The 13,385-nt window shown below is 45.2% G+C and overlaps 1 protein-coding gene across 2 annotated transcripts in view; it reads left to right on the top strand.

Annotated features, from left to right (window-relative positions):
• Positions 1 to 4,899, top strand: part of TWIST2 (twist family bHLH transcription factor 2) — a 76,469-nt gene extending 71,570 nt beyond the window's left edge. For both annotated transcript variants that reach the window (XM_072640706.1, XM_072640705.1), the window contains exon 3: positions 4,138 to 4,899. The gene's annotated coding sequence lies outside the window, so the exon portion shown is untranslated. The remainder of the gene's footprint in view (positions 1 to 4,137) is intronic.
• The last annotated feature ends 8,486 nt before the right edge of the window (positions 4,900 to 13,385 follow it).

Consider the following 13,385-nt stretch of genomic DNA (forward strand, 5'->3'; position numbering starts at 1 on the left):
TCTCTCTCTCTCTCTCATCTCTGTATACCCAGTACCTGGCACATAGTAGTCACTTAAGTCACTTCATAAATGTGTGTCGAATGAATGACGTAACAGGATTTTGAGCCTTGACAGCCACCTAAACCAATACTCTCCTTTTACGGAAGACAAAGCCAGGGCCAATGCGGCAAAGCGATTTGTTCAAGACGAGCCAAGAAGTGTCAGAGCCAAGATTTACACCCTGCTCATGCATCTCCAAAGTCAACACTCTGTCCACCATACTATGTGCTTCCAGTCTATACAGCCCACTTGTCTGAAGATTTAGGAAAATAGTTCCAAAAACTTTTATGGAATGGCTGTAGGTGGACCCTGGAAGAGAGAAGAGACAGTCTCTTGAGTCCAGGTGGCCCCCTCAACAAAACAAGCTAGGGAGAATTCCATGGTCAGATCTCCAGAAGTGATAGGTCACACACTAGAGACTGACCCATAAGTCTGACTGAATGTGGGGGTCCAAGAGATGTGGTCATCATTCTTTCCCTCAGAAGTCCTTTCCTTTGATCTTTAAGGCTCAATAGATAACACATAGTCACGGTGGCCTGGGGCAGGTCACACCTTCAGGTTCCTTTTCTATAGAATGAGGGTATTGGATGGATAGCCTCAGGTAGGAAGGCTCCCTCTAGAACTAGAATTCTTTGGGCAGAAGATCCCCATCCACCAGCTTCCAGACACTTTGGGGCTGTTTGACTTTGGACAAGATACCTGACCTTTCTGAGTATAAAACAGGAATAATACAGATCCTCCCTCCCTACTTTGCAGGGTGGAGTCCTGAGCAAAGTACCCTGCATTTTATAAAAATGATGTATAAAGAAATGGGATGCTGCATAAGGAGACAGTAATTGCCCCCACCCTGGGCTAAGTACAGAGGCAGGGTGGGGAATGGGGGAGGAGAGTAAAGGTCTTCCCACAACTTTCCGAGGCAGAATCTGGAGAGATGCCCACTATAGACCACATGCAGGCAGAACTGATGCACCATTTCTTTGTTCTGTAAGGAACCCACTCCCCAACAACAACCTGGCCCATCAATTGCCTTATCCTTCTCCCCCCTCACCCGACTAGAAGAATTCAAGCTGAGCTTGTGATTAGAATCCAAGTGTATTTTTATTCACACACACCCCCTTTTCCAGACCCAAATTCAAATCAAATCATCTGGCTGTAGGATGTCTAGGATCACCCCAGTGGGCCTTCTCCAGCATCCCCGTTGCCAAGGAAAACACATCCCAGTGTCAGAGGCTGACTTGAATTATTGCTGAACATCTTAAGGCCTCTCTCTTTGCTAATAGTTAAGCTTCAGGCAGTGAGGAAAATCACCCCAAAAGTCAGCAGGGAAAGGGGCTTTAAAGACAGAAATTAAACCCTGGTAGCTCCTGCATTGCAGGGTCAGGGAGGTTGGGAAGAGAGGCCCAGAACGGGGAGTCCCTTCTCCCTCAGGGATCAGTTTATTTTATAGTTGAGAAAGGGTAAGCAAAGTCTTTCCAAACATTTTTGCTGGGGGCTCAGGGTTTAGAATGATACCAGCAAAGATACTTTAAATACAAAAAAAGAACTTTGTGTTATTGCCATCTTTCAGAGGCAACAATGTAGCACCTGGGCACCAGAAATGTTGTTTCAGCTTCAAGGGAAGTTTGTCCATCAAAAACGTGACTTGGAAGCCTCTGCTGGGTGCTTCTGCTTCCTCTGTCCTCTGTCAGCCTTCTCAGCCCTCGCCAGACTGCTCGGCCATCTCATCTTTTAGCCAGAGTCACGGAAAATCGAACTGGACTGTCTGATAGCCTTTGCTCAGCTGTTACTATTACTGCTGATCTCCCTCACCTCCTCCATCCCTCTCTGTGGGGTTGGATGGCACTGCTCTGTCCTGGTTCACCCATCTGTGTAATGGTGCCTGTGCTCAATCTTCATCCATATCCTCCCACTCACCCATGGGTCTGCTTGAGGTCCATTCCTGGGCCTTCTCTTCACTCTCTATCCTCCTTCTTGGTGAGCCCATCAGGTGACGTGGATTCAATCATCATTTCTGGGTGGATGCCTCCCAAAGTGCTCTGTCAAGCTCTAGACTCTCTCTGGAGCCTAGTCCATTATCATCAAGGACCCATTAGCTATCTCAAACAGATATCCTCAAACTCAAAATTCTCAAGACTGAACTCATTATCTCTCTTCCTCAAACACTCCTTTTTAGAATTTCCTGATTTCTGTCAAGGTTACCACCATTGTCCCAGTCACCTAGGTTTCCAAACTTGGTGATTTTTTGACTCAGTTTCCAAATCTGGTCATTTCTCCCATCTCATTACAGTCACTCCCTTTTCCACTGACTCAGTTCAGAGCCGCATTACCTCTCAACTGGGCTGTTGCAGTGACTTCATTATTAAGCTTTTCCTGCCTCCAGACTCTCTTCTGTAATACATCCTTCATCCAGCTGCCAAACTGATCTTTCCAAAGTCCAAGTCTGATGACACCACTCCCCTACTCATTGAACTCCAATGGTTCTCTATGATACAGTCAAGATCAACTATTGACCCACCTTGGCACTTAATTCCCTCCCCATCTGTTTCCAAACTTCCTGCTCAGCTATGTTGTGTATTAATTTCCTCCATGAACATTGTGATCCAGCTAAGATGGCCTCCTTCCTCTTCCTCCTCTGTGATGTGAGCTCATCTCCTACCACTGGACCTTTGTATGGGCTGAAATATGCACCCTCATCTCCATCTCTTATAGTTCCAGCTTCTTTCAAGACTCTATTCCTCAGGGGGACTTTCCTGAACCACCCCCTTCAGCCCAGTGGCTAAAAGTGACTTCTTCCTAAGTCACATGGTATTGATTTTCTATGTCTGTCCATGTTGTCTTATCTCACTAGATTATAAACTCTGAAAGGACGGGTACTATTTTACCTCTTTTCTTTTATTCATAGCACTTAGCCCACAGCTTAACACATAGCAGTCACTTGACAATGCCTAATATTATTATTATGAATGATTATGATGATGATGATGTCCTGATCAGTCAGGCTACCAACTTCAGCCTCACCAAAGGAGCTCCATCAGTTCAGACTGGGTCAATTCAACCCAACCTACTATCTCAGGATCCCATCCTTTCCTACTTTACCCTTTCCCAGCATCTCACTCCTCCTTGGGCATCTGATGAGAAGGAGACAGGGCCTAAGGAATGGGCAAGGGCTCCATTCTCCCATTTTCTCCCTCTTACTCTATCGTTAACACCTCATTTTCAGGAAACCAAAGTCCTTCAGGTGGATTCCAAAAATCAATGTCACAATTATAAGATGAGAAAGAAATGACTAAGCAACAGTTCACTAAAAAAATATATTAAACCAAGAGTTCAAGTGGCCCCAAGCTCAGTATGAGCCAGCAGTGGGTGTGGCAGCCACAAAAGCTAATGAAGACTTGGGCTGCACTAAGCAGGGCATCATGTCCAGGCTCAGGACAGCAGTCACAGTCATCCTGCTGTGCCCCGCCCTGGTCAGACCACATCTAAAATATTATATCCATTTCTGGGTGCCACATTTCAGGAATCCATTGACAAGGTGGGTGTGGTCCAGTGGAGGGCAATAAGGATGGTGTGAAGGGACTCAAGGTTATGACATTCAAAGACCCTCAGCCTAGACAAGGGAAGAATCAGGGAGGTTATGATATTTCCCTTCATTTATTCAAACAGGACCTCAGGTGGAAGAGACAGTAGACTTATACAACAATAAAAAGGTTTTTGTTTTTGGTTTTTTTTAAATACTACAATATGAAGGAGGGATCAACTTTGTTCTCTTGGTCCCAAAGGGCAAAGCCAAGAGAAATGGGAGAAAGTCACAAAAAGTACACTGAGCTGGGCAGAAGAGAAGCCACCCTAACAAGTGCATGTCCAAGGAGAATGGCCAGGGGGTTCCCTCTCGCAGTAGGTCTTCCATCAAAGGGCACATGACCCTTTGTCAGGTCCAGGCATGGGTGGCTTTGAAGTTCCTTCCCAATATGAGGTGCTGTGAGTTGTCCCTGCAAGTGACTTGTAGGATATATGCATCCCTCAATGCCAAGTGTCTAGAGTATAAAAAACAAAATAAATAAAATTTTAAAATTTTGTTCTTGTTCCTTCTTGTTGTAGATTGTCCAGCGTGTCTGAGGGTGAAGTGGAATTGGGACATCTCCAAGTTCAGAACTTCTGAAACCTTAACAACCTCAAGGAATCTGGTCCATAAGACCTTGCTTGACCTCACAGCTCTGAGATCCTGCAGAGCATTGAGACTGAGTGGAAAAACAGCCCGAAGCTAAGCAGTCTTCGATAGCTTTTCAACATCTCTCTTGAGGGACGTTCCCCCAGTCCTCATCTGTGTGTCTTGGTTGTCTTTTCTGTTCCTGTCATTTGTCATGGATGTATGTCATTTTTTTGATCGTCCTGGGTTTGGCTTGGTTTGTTTTCTGAAAATCTCGAGATTCAGGAACACATATAAGAGAAATCTTGGTTTTGGAATTGTTTTTCTTTTTACTGTGTTCTTTTTTTTAATGTATATTTTTTTAATGAAAGAAAGATGAATTCTTGTACAGTTCTGTTTAAACTGGACCAAGGCTCTCAGAAAAAGTGGTTGCCCCCACCCCTGACCCTTCTTCCTCCCATGATTCTTGCATGATTTCAAGTAAGCCTGGAATTCAGACTCTCAGATGCTCCTCCCCTTTCTCAATCCTCCCCAACTTGCTCAGCTCACCAGTTCTTTTTTTTTTTTTTTTTTTTGGTATTTTCTATTTCAATGTATATGTTGCTTATTTGTTTTATTTATTGAGATATTTTTAACAAGCTAAGAGACTGCAATTTTGCTGTGTATACTGCTTCTCTTGCCAATAACTAATAAAGAAGCCATGCAGTTGCTCATCTCCTGGTCATCTTGGTGATCTAGGCAGTCATGACAATTGTTCACTCAAAGGTAGCACAGGCTCTGGACTCAATCTTCCGAGCATCCATTTGCACAGTCCCCCAAGTCCCCAGAGCTCAGCTGTTCCTGGGTTGGGGTTGGGGGAGTTGTCATTCTAATACAAGTCATGAGCCCCCATCAGTGTGCTCCCCTCATTGGTTACCAGTTGATATTGCTTAGCCATCCCAACTTAATAAGTGTTTAGAAAAGAGTATTTAGTAACATAGTATACTAAGAAAAGTTAGTGTAAGCATCACTCTCTCCATCACTCCCCTCCCAGAAAAGTCTGACACACTGTTCCACAAGTACATAGAGAGTCCAGGAGAAAGTGACCTTAAGCTTAAAGAGCACATATAGCAGGGTGGGCTATAATTCCTGGTTGCTAGAAATCCTTTTCTCCCATGTGTAGGGTGCTCGAGAATGAATGAATGAGTAAATAAAGCATTAAAGACTTACTATGTGCAAAGTCCTATGTTAAGCACTAGAGATACAAATAGAAAACTCAGACTGTTCCTGCTCTCTAGACACTCACAGTGGGGAGATAATACATATGGAAAGTTCCAGTTTCAAGTCAAGTGGAAGAGTTCCATGGTTCTTAGCAAATGATCAGTTCTCTTCTTTACTATCATTTCCACTGATAAAATCCTATCAGTTTCTGGTGTTGAACCATTCAATAGTGCCAAGGACTTTAGTGACAAGAACTTTCTAGTCTGGGTCTTCAATAGCTGGGATTGCAGCACCTGTAGGTCCTATCACCAGATGGCTTCCCAGGATGATGCTGAAGGCATTGCACTGGAAAAAGTAACATTCTCAAGGCTTTGGATTCTGTCCTGGGCTGTTTCCATCAGGGTCTAAGGTGGTTGAGGTGGTGGAGTTAGTTAAACTGACCCAGCACATGCTGCCTCCTTTCTCTCCTTGAGAGTTCCCTTCTGTTTCAGATAGGCTGGTCTGCCTACTCTTTGAGGGGAAATTTCTTAGCAGTTGATGGGAATGGAAGACCCCCTTTCCATGGGAGTTGTTTCCCCTAGATGATGGCTGGATTAGAAATAGGATGGATGGTCTGGGAGGTGCTACCTCTCTGAAGGCTTCTATGTTCATTCACCTGTTAGTGGCAATTGTTCAACAGTTTTCATGAATGATGATGAAGAAGGTGGGCCTCCCCTCCACTGAGGGCTGTGAGGGGTGGAAAAGAAACAGGTCTATTGTTATTACCAAGATTCAATCTCAGAGTCCTGAGCTGTCTCCATGGGCTTCTAAAGGGAGATGACAGTCAAGGTGGTGGTGGTAGTGGTGATGGTGGTGGTGGTCCAAGTTGCCCAACGCATGCTGCCTTCCACCTCTCCCCCTTACATATGGTAAATATTTTCCTTGTCCTTCAAGTTGTATCCACTGTGTCCTTGCTTCCTGGTGCAGACACTACCATCCACTGTTCCCAAGATGCTTCTAGGACACCAGTAGGAAGATGATGATGAGAACCCCCGAATTCTCCTGACTCTTCAAAAGATGAAATGTCCTTTATTGATCAGTGTGGGAAGGGGTGGAGTGCAGAGGGGATCTAGGCAGAAAGCATTCATTCCTACTTGTTCCCCCAAGTCATTACTTCCCAGGGACAGCTTTCTCTCACCAAACATCCAAATCTCTTGGGTTCTGAACTAATTTCCTGATTTTTATATAGACCCCATAGAGTATAACCAAATCCCTCAGCCAATTTGAATGGAATTCCTGTTGCATCTGGGGAAGTATCTAGTCCTTCTTCTCACTGAGTGGAGAATTAAAATGTCTCTACCTAATAAATGGATCAGAGCTTATCTTGTTGACATTCACTTTAAAGGAGTGGAATAGTTGGATTGATTTTCTCCACTGATGACCATCCTCATATAAGAAATATTCCTAAATTACCAGCTATGTACAGGGTACTGCACTATGTGACAAGGCTACAGACTTGAAATCAAAATGGTCCCTGCCCTTGAGGAACTTGTCCAAGTCAGGAGATGATCATTTGAACCTAGAAGAGCTTGAAGAGACCTCAGAGGGACTTTGGTCCCCCCCACCCCATTTTAGGATGAGGACCCCAAGACTCCAGAATCCAAGGTGCTTGGCTATCATCAGATGGAGCTAGAAACCAAATCTGTAGTGTTACTGACTTGTGCATGTTTTCCACCAAGGCAGGTCAGCACCACCTCTGCTCCTTGGAGCCTTACACAGATACATAGAGTGCAGAGAGGAAGAATCTACCCAGGGTCACCTACAGAAGGACTCAATAAGTAGAACATCAAGTTGTGTCTTCCTGACTCCCAAGCTAGCTCCCTATCAATTAAGTCACACTGCTTCTTAGTGTCAGGGTCACAAATCATATCATATCACACATTTAGGAACCTTAGAGGATATCTAGACCACCTCTCTCCCCATTTTAGAGATGAGTAAACTGAGACCTAGAGAGGCATAGCAAACTTGCCCAGGGCCACATAGGTAGAAAATAAAAGAGTTGGAATGTGAACCTCCAAATTCAGTATCCTCTCCATTACATCCTAAAAAAATGGTGGGTAATTTGAGGAGAGAGCAAGCATTGAGAACTAGGGAGAACAGGAAAAGTATTCCAAAGGAAATGGTGCTTGAATGGAGAGGTTCAGAGGAAGCAAGGAATTGTGAAAGGCTAAAGTGAGAAGCCAGGGGAGCAGCTAGTACCACAGATAGGAAATGGGCCATGGAATGTCCTGTACAAAGAACCATAAGTTGGCTGACCAGACTGGGATAAGAGGATAGGAAACAAAGCAGACACCAAAGATAGGACAGAGATAACTCCCAGGCTACACACAATGATGAACATCACTTCCACAAGGTAGAAGAGAAGTCAATGAGTTGGAAGAGGCCTTGGGACAAGGGCCAGCCCCAGCTATCATCCCAGGTTGCATCTTGACCCTAAAGCCCATGATTTTCTAATAGTAAGATCTTTCTCAAGGATACTGTGCTGCTGTAATTCATGGGAGCCCATCATTTTGTAGGATTGAGCCTCTCCAACTGGGAGTTCCTTAGGGGAAGAGACCATGGTTTGGTGTTCTTTCATATTCCAGTACTCAGCACAGTGCCTGACACTTTCATAAGCTTTTAATGAATGCTCATTGACTGACCACCTGATTGATGGTCAGGGACATGAAGAGTGTGGCCATGAGTCATTAAGCTTGAACAGAGGCAGGATCTGAACCCCACATCTTCCTTGTCTCCTAATTCAGTGAGCATTCCTCCCAACAAGCCACAGAGCACACAAATTTATACACCTGACGTCCTCACAACAGCCCCATAAAAGAGGTTATATAACTGTCATTGTGCCCATCTTAAGGATGAGAAAACTGATACACAGACAGCTTTACCTGTGCAGCTGGGGAATTATCCCAAAGCTGAAGTATGTCTTCCATGAGGAGTGTGATTATTTTTAGAAAAAGCATTTGTGAAATTCAAGAAAATTTTGCGTATTTCACTTTTGGGGATACTCTATTATTTTCAGAGTTTGACATTTTTTCCTTTTCTTTTTCTTTTTTTTCTTTTACATCCTGGCTCTGGGTCTCCACAAATAGACCCCGGGGGGATGGGGAGGTTGCTGCCTAGAGAAGCTGTTAGGGCCTTGGGGCACCTGTCCTACTAGACATCAGATGACATCCATGAAGAGCTATTTCTCAGTAATAAGAAGAGCTCCTTTTGGAACTCTTTCTTTGGTTTTCATGGAGGATGCTTCAAGTACTCACCCTGCCCTGATCCAAGAGGAAGACACAGAACTTCCAGCCTACCTCTAGAACCTCTAGGCTGCCTGGAAAGCAAAGAGGAAAATTCTACGAAAAAGTAGAAGGATAAAAAGTCCTCCTCACAAACTGCTGTTCCTGTGGCACCGATCTGATCAGATTGCTCCTCTGCTCAAGAAGGTCCCTCAGCTCCCTATTGCCTCAGGTATCATCAGTCAAAGACTTTAGAGATGGACAGAGGTCATCTAGCCCAACCTTCTAACTTGTTAGAGGAGGCAAATGAACCCAGAAAGGTGAAGGGATTCACCACTCTGGACTTTATAGTCCTCTATAACATGGCTCCAGGCAGCCTCTCCAAATTTAGTACACTTCCTGCATCCGTCTTCCAGCCAAAGGGACAAACTTCTGTCCATGCTATTCCACATTCCATCTCCCACCTCCAGGCCTTTGCAGAGACTGTCTCCCCATTCATGGAAGATCCTCCACTCTCATGAGCTCTACTTCTTGCAAGTCATGGTTTTCATCATGGCTCGAATTGGAGGTCAGCTATGATCATGTTAGTTTTAAGTACACTTCCTCCCTGCCTGCAGGGGAAAATTTACCCTGCATTCTTCATAAAATCTTAGATGTAGAGCTAAAAAGACATCCAAAGCCATCTAGTCCAACCCTTTACTATTTTACATATGAGGAAACTGAGGCCCACAGGGGTAACTTGATGTACTCAGAGAGTCATATAATGTCTAATGCAAATATTCCATTTGCCTTCCAGGAAATTCAGGTCAGTGCCTAAGCCCCAAGATGCCACAGAGACTAAGGACCTGAGGGACTTTCTCCATTGCTTTGGGTTTTGTTTTGCAATAGGATAAAGACTGACCAATGCCTAGTAAACCGCAAAAGCCCATTACAAATGTGTGCTATTATCACCGTTGTCTGTGCCTTCTGCCCAGGCAGCTCAGAAGGCAGAACCAAGTTCTGAACTTCCAAGGATCCCATCCAAATTGTCTATGGGAGGGCAGTCAGTTGGCCAATAAACATTAAATGCCTACTACATGCCACTCATTGTGCCAAGTACTTGGGAAACAAAGAAAAGCAGAAGACAGTCCCTGGCCTCCAATAGTTCACTATCTAATGGGGGAGACAACAGGCAAGTGATTATGGTCAAATAAGCTACAGTCACAGTAGATCAGAGGTGATTACCTCGACCTTTCAGAACTCCCCATCTCGAAGGGACATTCATTCAATACAATAAACATGGATTAAGCACCTACTATGTGCCAGGCCTTGTGCTGAGTGCTGGGACAGTTCACTGGATCACAGAGCTGGAAGAGTCCCACATTTGACAAAGAAGGAAATTGAGCTCATGGAAACATGGAATCTGCCCTAACATTCTCTGCCCACCCCCAGAGGCGTTGGTACAACCTCACTGTTATGGCAGTAAGCTGATTTGGGAGGGAATGATGAACAAGTCTGGCCTTTGCTTTGGAACATTTGGGGCATCTACCCCTGATTCTCCTCCTTGCCTGGTCCCCAGCTTCTCCATCTTGGAGCCATCTTTGACCTTGACCTTGAGGACAGCTGAAAGAGAAAGCTCTCTGGTTCCTTCCCATTGGGTTTTTGTGGTCCAGCTCTGCAGGACTGCTGATGTGCAGGGCCTCTTGGGTCAGCTGAAATATTTACCAGCACAAGACTCTAGAATGACTAAGCCAGAGGAAGGGGGAAGGGAGAGGAAGATCTAAGTAACTGGCTGCTCCCTGGGGCGCCATGTGCAGTACAGTCTGTTAAGTGAGAATCTAGCCCATTGGAAAGTCAGGACTGAGGTGGTCTAATTGCAAATGGGGACACTCCCTGGGTGTGGCCAGTATCCCCATGAGGTATCACTCTGCCTAAAGGCCCAAAACCCCAGAGCATACTAGAGGAGGCCCTGCCAAGTTCTCAAGACCTGGGATCCATCAGAGGGCAAAGGAGAGGTAGTGAGAATAGAAGATGAAAGAGCTCCAGTCTCAGATCTCAGTGGATTGTTACACTTTCCTTATTCTCTTCCTCTTCCTCCTCCTCCTCCTCCTCCTCTTCCTTCTCTTCCTCCTCTCAGTGGAGCTTGATAATCATCCCCTGGACTCTCTCCTTGCAGGCAATGGGCCAGCAAAGGCATGCAGATTTGTTCTTCAAGTAGCCATTGGAAAGGGAGACTTTCTAGCTCCTTCTAAATCTAAGCCAACAGGGTGGTAGACTGCTCTCCTTCTAATGCCTTCTCTCTCCCATTAGGTTTCACAATGGGGCTTTCAAATGGATTCTCTGGTGTCCACTCCCTATCCTTAAAACTCTTTGAGAAAAGCAGTGAAGGATCCTAGGACCAGACACTTAGAGCCAGAAGGGACCTCAGAGGCTACCAAGTGACAGATCCCAGGGAGAGGGGAACGGAGGGAGAAAAAAGGGAGGAGAGAGGAAGAGAGCCCATGGCATAGAGAAATGAGCATCACTGAGTTGGGAGACTCAGAGTCAAGTCCCCACACCACTGCATCCAAGCAGGAATTGAGGGCAAATTATCCATCTCTGACCTTCGGCCTCCTTGTTTGGAAAATGGAGATTCTAATACTTCCATTAGTAAGGGTGGCTCTGAGGAAAGTTCTTTGGGAATTCCAAAGAACACAGGAGCTGTTAGCAATGTTCAAGCACTTTATGAAAGATGGGTGTGACAAAAAGACTGTGCCAAGGGGCTCATGGCAGATCAACCAGGGATAAGAGTGTGGCTGGAACGAATCACATGTGATAATGGAGATGGGGGAAGGCTTCATTATTTCTGTTGTTGCCCCCTTTGGAGACTCCTGAACTAAGTATGCAGAAGTTACTGCTTCTCCTAATGTGCCCCCCGCAAAAAAATAAACCCTATAAGTTCACATCAAAAGTGAGATAAGATTCCAATAGCTATCTGGTCCCTCTCAGTCTGGAATCAAAGGCAGTCATGCCCCTAACCTGAAACTTGAAGGGAAAGGAAATTCTAACTGTAAACACCACCTTGTGATCCCTAATCAATGACCTCCCTCTGCCCTGGGAGATCTGAAAGCTTCCTTGTAGTCTTTCACTCTAAGTAGCTCAAAGGAGAGGTATTAGGAAATATGGATTCCAACTAACTTTGCCTTTAATTTGTGGGGAAATCTGGATGCATTTTAGTAATCAAGGGTGAGAATTTCCAAAATTAATGAAGGCTGGCCAAAGATGGTGTCGAAACATGAGGAGACACAGATGTTAGAGTCTAGCAGCTGAGGTTACACCTAGAACCCCAAAAGGAGGTGCAGTTACCATTTTGGGGAACCACCCTTCCAGCTGGGGAGGATGAGCCCAGAGGGCCACAGTAGCAGTGTTGAGGATTGTGTTCATGTCCCTAACCCTTAGGGAGCTACAGGATGTGAGCTGGAACATCATTGGGCCCAAGCCAAGGAAACATAGCTTCTAGTCTCTCATCCACTCTCAGACATTCATCCACTATGTGACCTTGAGCAAGTCACTTCAGTCCTCATCCATCAAATGAGAGGGTTGGACTCAAGGATCCCTGAGAACCCTCCCAGATCTACATCTCTGACCTTAAGAAGGGGAGAGAGTAAATGGGCAGGCTCATGAACGCCTCTTCATTGGAGCTATTAAAGAAAAAAAAGAAATCGAGCCAGGAAAGAAGGAAGAGAAGACATGAGGAATGGGCCTCATCTTATCCCAGACAAGCCATGACATTCAACTCCAGTGGCCCCAAGGAGAATGCCTCTCATCTGACCCTCTTTGTGCCTCCCTAGACTTCGGGAGATCCAGGCCTTGCTAGGGATGCCAGTGCTAAGGTTGTCCTGGGCCAATGCCTCCATGTAATCCCTATGCCTCCTGGGAGCTAGGCTTCTATCAGTGGACATGTTTGACTCAGGCCCACCCCGCCCCCCAGCAAAGGTTGCCATGTCCTTGTAAGTGCTCTTGCCCCAGGCACTGGGTATAAGCAGCTCTCCTGCAAGGGAACTTGGCTGGGTTCAGTTTCTGAAATGGGATTAGGGTTATGGGGGTGCATTTTTTTTGAATGCCAAAAACATAAATCAGACCATTGTCTCCTTTAATATGTAATACTTGCTCAATTCATTTTCTGGGAAAAAAATAAAAAATGTTATGTGTCTTTTTTTTTTTTTTGGTTAAAAAAGATGCTCTTCAAAGTTCTTCATGGTCTTTATTTAAAGGAAAGAGGAAAAAGGAAACGAGCCAGGGCAGCACTAACTGCCCCTGGTGTCACTTTAAGAAGCCGAGTAAACTCATTGGACTTGGTGGTCAACATCAATCAGTCAATGAGCATTTTGTTAAGGGCTTACCATGTGCTCAGCACTGTGCTAACCACTGGAGAGAAAAAGAAAGGTAAAAATGCAGGCCTAGCCCTCAAGGATCTCACAGACCCAGACCAAAAAGTGGAGATGCAGTCAGTGAAGCTTCTTGTCCTGGACAAGAAGAAGAATCAGCAATGGCAGAAGGGGAATGTGTCCAATGGGTGGGACCTTCTACCACTCTCAGTGTTCATGGGATCACAAGGTTAGAGCAGGAAAGGACCATGGAGGACCCTGAGTCCAACCCTACCTTCCATCTTGCAGATATGAAAACAGAGGCCCAGAAAAATTGAAATACTTGCTCCACCTGGTATCATTTCAAATAATCCTAATTTCCTCATGTTGAAACTCCTTTCACTGGCTCAGATT

The sequence above is a fragment of the Notamacropus eugenii genome, chromosome 2 (assembly GCF_028372415.1).
Source record: "Notamacropus eugenii isolate mMacEug1 chromosome 2, mMacEug1.pri_v2, whole genome shotgun sequence".
Taxonomy (NCBI): Eukaryota; Metazoa; Chordata; class Mammalia; order Diprotodontia; family Macropodidae; genus Notamacropus; species Notamacropus eugenii.